Genomic DNA, 6208 nt, shown 5'->3' with positions numbered 1-6208 from the left:
CTGTTCAGTAGCGATCATACATATTACCTTCACAGACATCACTTTCTGCCATAGGGGACTTTTCCTATAGAACCTTTTCCATTTCACTGCACTTCTTTTCCATTTCCTTTTCCCTGTGTAAACACATGCTGGACCAGGGCTATTGAATACCATAACTGGAGGGCCATGACCTGCAGAGTTTCATTCTAACCCTAATCATACACACCTGCCTGGAATGATTAACTAATCCTGAAGATCTTGATAAGCTGGTTCTGATGAGTTCAATTACGATTGAAACTGAACTCTTTAGGCCACGGCCCTCTAGGACTGGAATAGCCTTGTGATAGATGAAGGCATTTGACCATAACACTTGCGCCTCACATCTTTTGCAGTGTTATAGATGTGAATCTTTTTTACATACATGTGAATTTGCTTTTGCAAAAAATTGCAATATGTCTGATGTAAAACCCATGCAAACACAGTCAGTTCGGTCTTAAGGGATTGTAAACAGGCAGAACAAAACGTCTAATATGTTGAAATAAAGTGTAATTGCAGGCTAAAAAGACCTCCTGATGACTATGATACATATGATCACTAATAATCAAACAGCATTAAAAAAAATACTCTTGAAAAACTTTAGTAGCTTAAAGCTTTTTTATTATTATTATTATTATTATTATTATTATTTTATTATATATTTTTTTTTGCTCTATGAATATTGTTTTAATTTATTCTTTAAATTTATAAATTTATCACGTGTGTATGTGTACGCACACAATAAATTTAAATAATAAATTAAAACAATACTATTTCATTAAACAAACAAAATTATGATGATGATTATTATTATTATTATTATTATTATTATTATTATTATTACTACTATTATACAATTACATTTTTATAATGGGTAAACAGAAATCAGCATCCTAGACATTGAGTGGCAAATTACTAAATGTGTAAATGAATGAATGAATGAATAAATACATAAATACATACATAATCTTTGTGATATTGAATCTTGAAGCGGTCTATGACAGTTCCCAGCCTTACAATGTAACAAAATCATGTGACAACAGTGTACGTAGCAAACATTTGTTGCTGCATGCAGCATACTTTTTTACATATTATTTTGTTTTTAAACATTTCAATGTACTGTAGTGTTGCATTCCAAATTCAGCCCAACACGGAACCAAAAACATCATCAACATCTTTTGACAGCACAGTGCTGTCATTCAACCAGACAGCTGAGGAATGAAGCGCAGGTTTTACCCATATTTCCTATGGATTTCCCTGCACCTATTGATCAGTTCCCTGTATATAATGACACACAGCTCTTGAGTTACAGTGCGACCAGGGGCTCTCTGGCCTAAAGGACACCCGCAGGCTCCGGAGTAAACAGCAATTTACTTCTGGCTCAGCTAGCGTAGGCCGGTGGCTTACCTCGCTGATTTACAGGCTGGCAAATACACTGAGGGAGCGTTCTATCTCAATAGGTCTGTTATCAATCTCTTCGTTATCCGACTGGATCAAGCACTGGCCGGGATTGCAGAAGAGTGGGGATCAGTCCAATAGTTGAATCATGGTCAGGCTAGCAGCCTGTGGGCCTGCAATTTCAGGCAAACAAGAGTTAGTGACCAAAGCAAAAGAAACGATTGTACTTAAACTGGAAAAGTCAGTAGTAAATTGTAACAAAAGTAAATAGATTTAGCAAAGAGGAGGTGTTTTTGTGCTGACAGTGGCAGGTTTAGCAAGTAATATTTGTAAATTTGCTATATCCTCTTAACTTTTAGTGTGGTCTTAACACATTTGTTATTTACAGATCAGTAAATATGTCGAGTTAATCTTCATGGCATGCTATTTTTCCAATCATGATGTCTAGGGACATTTTGATCTTTTCAGTCCACTTTGTCCTCAGTTTCTAAACTTCTTGAGTCAATGGCAATTTGCTGCTTGCCTTTTTTCAAGACTTGCAATTGACCTTTCACCAAAAATCCATTGCAGCATTTTGTCAGTCCTTTGGGTAGTAGGGAAAGCACTCAGAGAGCCTGAAGATGGACATCACATGTGTTGCTGGACAGAAGCAGGAACTCTGATGGGATTTCGTAGCTTTTAACAGGAACTAGAAATGCGGCAGGTAAGGTGGGATGTTTTATAGGGAGGCTTTTGAGGAACATGTTGATGTGGCAGCTGCATTCATGTATCATTTAAACCTCTAATAGTGGGTCGCACAACACAAAATCTCACAGGTGTGAGTTAAGTTGTGGACAGCAAGGAAAAGAGCAATAGTAAATGCAAATAATAACCATATCCCCATATCTACCTGATCTCATGATGAAAACGTACCTGTGGGAACGTACCAATAATCCGAATGGAACACAGGGTTAGTATAGCTACTCACTGACTCCCAGAGTGCATTGCGACACAAATAACTTATGCAATTGCTTTGTTTTATTGTTGTTGTTTTTATTTGCCAATTTTATTTGTTGTCCTGTGTCAGTAGTAGCACAACAAAAAAAGCAAATAAAATGGTTATTGTTACAGTTAATAATAATAATAATAATAATACAAAAAAATGAAATCGAGTTGTTACCATTGTTGTGACTCTAACATGTTACCCCAAATATTAAAGGGTTATTGCTATTTAATTAAAAACTATAATAATATCATCAAAGTTTCAAGTCCTCAACCAAGGGAACACTTCACTGTAACATACTGATGCTTGGTCAGGACCCCTTGGTGTCACTTTTTGACGCCAACATCATTTTTCGACGCGCAGAGTCCTCCATTGTTTTCAGTTGTTTGTCTTTATTTAATTATTGGCATGCATTTGTAAAAATAGAAATTATTTTATATAAATGTATACTTTTTATTGGAGCACCTAACCCCACCCCTACCCTAAACCTACCCACTTCTGAACAACATAAAACTCACAACAGGCAAATATAAGTACAGTTGCAGGTATTTATTGGAAAAACTGACCATAAAAAGCAGTATAAAAGCATTACAAACAAGTCCTGTTGCATTCCAGTCTTCTGAAGTCATTACAATATCTTTACACGAATAACAGAACGTTTTAATCACTGAAAATGATCCTGCTCCAATATATAATTCATATATAATTTAATCATGACGATAAAATTCCCAGTGCCTTTCACGTCAGAACATTGACGCCAAGGGTTTCTTATGTAAAGTACTGGAGGACCCTGAATGTCGAAAAATGATGCTAAAGGGGTACCCTGAGCGTCAAGAAGTGATGCCAAAGGGGTCCTGACCATGCGTCAGTATGTGACGTGTTGGGAGTGAGAACGTGTTGGAAAGATAACTGCAGACATGAAGAACATTAGCAACATATTAATGCACTGCTGCCTCTCACTGGTTTAGTAATGTCATTGGTTTCTTTGTGGCTTCTTAAATATTTTAAGTAGGTGTCACTTAAAGCAGTAGCAAATTCTGTAACTTAAGAAAACCTAGTAAGTATAGCAACTAAGTAAAGATAACTAATTATATAAGTAAGATACACTATTGGATTTTATAGTAGGTGGTAAAACAGTGAGCACTTGTAATTATTTTTGTACACAGTTATGATTACAGCTCCATATGTTTTATTTTCCAGGTGTAACAAGCTTGCTCGGTAGCTCAGCCGGCAGGATGTAGAATCCCTGGATACGAATCCCGTGAAAAACATGATTCACGATGAAAGAGCTGAAAGATGAGAGCTTGAAAAACAAGGTAAAACGGCATGCTTGCAATTGCATTTTATGCCACATTTGCTTTTGTTTATACTATCAGATAGGTTTAGGTGTAGTGCAGATGGTATGTTATTTTAAAATGTCACAAGCATTAGAGTTATGGCGTCACTCAAAGGACATTTCAAGTCAGAACTACAGTGACACATACAAAACCAACGTCACATAAAACATACCAAATGTTTGGGGAAAAAAAACACTTTTTTTAGTGCCACTCAGTGGACATTTCCCATAATCCTGTCACAGAACATACATGCCAGTACATATAAAGTCTTGCAACTTATATAAATTCCAGTCTTGCGAAAGGTTCCCACAGATACGTTTTCGTTATGAAATCAGGTTGTCCCATAAACACTGCCCTCCAAAAGTTTTAAAACGCCCTATGGACAATCTTGGCTTGAATCCTTTTTAATTTGTGATCATTTTGCACTGATAAGGGACAACACAAACTATGAAAACATATTTTATTACATAAACAGTTTATACATAGAAAAAAATACATTTTCGATTCATCAAAATATCCACGATTAGCAGGTATTACAGCTCTGCATAATCTGGGCCTAAATTCATTGTATTCTAAACTTAATTGGCAATGAATTGTTGAAGCTATTAAGGTGTGCTGACCCAAAAATCTTTTAAAAACCTGGGCCAGTAATCAGGCATCACGACTGGCAAAGGGGCATGACTGACTTTGACATGTATATATTGTCATTATTATGTAATCAAAATGAGAATTATTATTGCTGGTCTTCAATGATAATGTCAAGCTATTGTAATGTATTTGCACCAAAAAATGATATGGATTTATGCTGATATCGTCCAAAACCACACTTTGCCAGGGGTCTTTTCAAACTTTGGAGGGCAGTGTATAGTTAGTAGTGCAACTTAAATATAATTATAAACATATGCATTATGAAAAAAAGAAGAAAACACTTACTTACATGTACTGTTGTTGCTAGTGTACGTACAGTCTAGTTTTACAGTATTTTTATGTCGGATGGAAAATATACTTTAATATTAGTTCAGTATCAGTGATAAGCAGGCTTGGCTCAATATGCTAAGGAAACTTAATTTTACAGTGTCCTTGGTACATATGTTACATGTACCTACTATAGTAATAACAATAAATTATGCATACTTACATGCAATAATCCTAAACTAAACCCTAACCTAACCCTTTAGTAGATAAAAGTAGATAAAAAAAAAAATCAAAGACACCATTAAAAAAAAAAAAAATAAATAATAATAATATATATATATATATATATATATATGAAACCATTTTCAACTGTTCAGACAAAGATGTGTTTTTTTATACCACTTTATTCCATTGTTTTTCTATATAAACATACAGCTGTGTTTGCTGCGTGTAGTGCAAAACAAAAAACAGTTGTTAGATTTTTTTTTTCTTTTTAAGCGATTTCATTCCACTACTCTGCATCTCATCTTTAAAAGCAAAATGTTCTGTGTCATTGGGTGTTTGATGTACCAATATCGTGTGACTATCAAGTTTCTGCTCATAGAAGTATTACTGATATTGCACTTATGTATCATTTTGTTCTTTCTTTATATTTTTAACTGTATGTGGCTGTTCATCTGTTCATCTGTATCATCTAAACAGGAAATTATGCTTCTCCAGGGAACTTCCTGTATCTCTGCAACTCTGGAAACTTGCTGCACTGACAACTCTGTTTCAGAGACACACAACAAGCTTGTTGTCTTTCATTGAACACTGACAGTCAACACTATTGTGTTAATTAATTATCATATGGCTCGACAGTCATGTTATGCCAACACAGGCTAATTTTACAGCTGGCATATGGACTGTATCAATATGTGCCAGCCAGAGCAGGATGGATGCCCATTTTTGAATTTTACCTTCTCTGCACGTTTCTTCTCCCACTAGTTTTATCATCATCCCCGAACTGCTTACTAAAGATATCAGTGCTAAGTAATTTTCAAACTTTGTACTTGAAAAAAAAAACTGCAATATTTAGAGTTAGACTTCCATTTAAATACTTTAAACCAATTTTACAGACATGGGTAAGTTGCTGCACTCCAGTCAATCAATGTCAAATGTGTGATTGATTGATTGATTGATTGATTGTCAGCTGTTAAAATTGCTAATTATATAAGATTTTCAAAATTAAAATATTGTATCGCAGTTAATCTGCTGGCTCCGCCCCCCAGACCTGTGCGTCATCTTACATTTCATATACTCAACTGTTGACTAATATGATGCTGGACAACAACTCCATAAATGCAGTTATGCCCTAAAATTCAAGATATTGGTGCAAAAAAAAAAATGGGCCTCTATGTGTTTTGTCTCATATTTATCACATATCACTGTATCATCCGCATATCATCCGCGTTTTGAAAGAATCAAATGAATGAATGAATGACTCATAAAAACATTTATCGCCACCTGCTGGAAGATTTAGTTTCTTATTTAGAGTATAATTTAATTTAAAAAATAAACA

At 34.9% G+C, this 6208-nt stretch overlaps 1 long non-coding RNA gene across 1 annotated transcript; it reads left to right on the top strand.

Moving 5' to 3' along the window:
• The first annotated feature begins 2023 nt into the window (after window positions 1–2023).
• On the top strand, window positions 2024–5766 carry LOC127175819 (uncharacterized). The gene is made up of 3 exons (XR_007829029.1): window positions 2024–2116; window positions 3596–3711; window positions 5350–5766. It is a non-coding gene; the product is annotated as an uncharacterized LOC127175819 (long non-coding RNA).
• Window positions 5767–6208: the final 442 nt, after the last annotated feature.

This window comes from Labeo rohita, chromosome 14 (assembly GCF_022985175.1).
Source record: "Labeo rohita strain BAU-BD-2019 chromosome 14, IGBB_LRoh.1.0, whole genome shotgun sequence".
Lineage (NCBI taxonomy): Eukaryota > Metazoa > Chordata > Actinopteri > Cypriniformes > Cyprinidae > Labeo > Labeo rohita.
The sequence above is the reverse complement of the archived record's forward strand: the minus strand, read 5'-3'. Positions and strand labels throughout refer to the sequence as shown.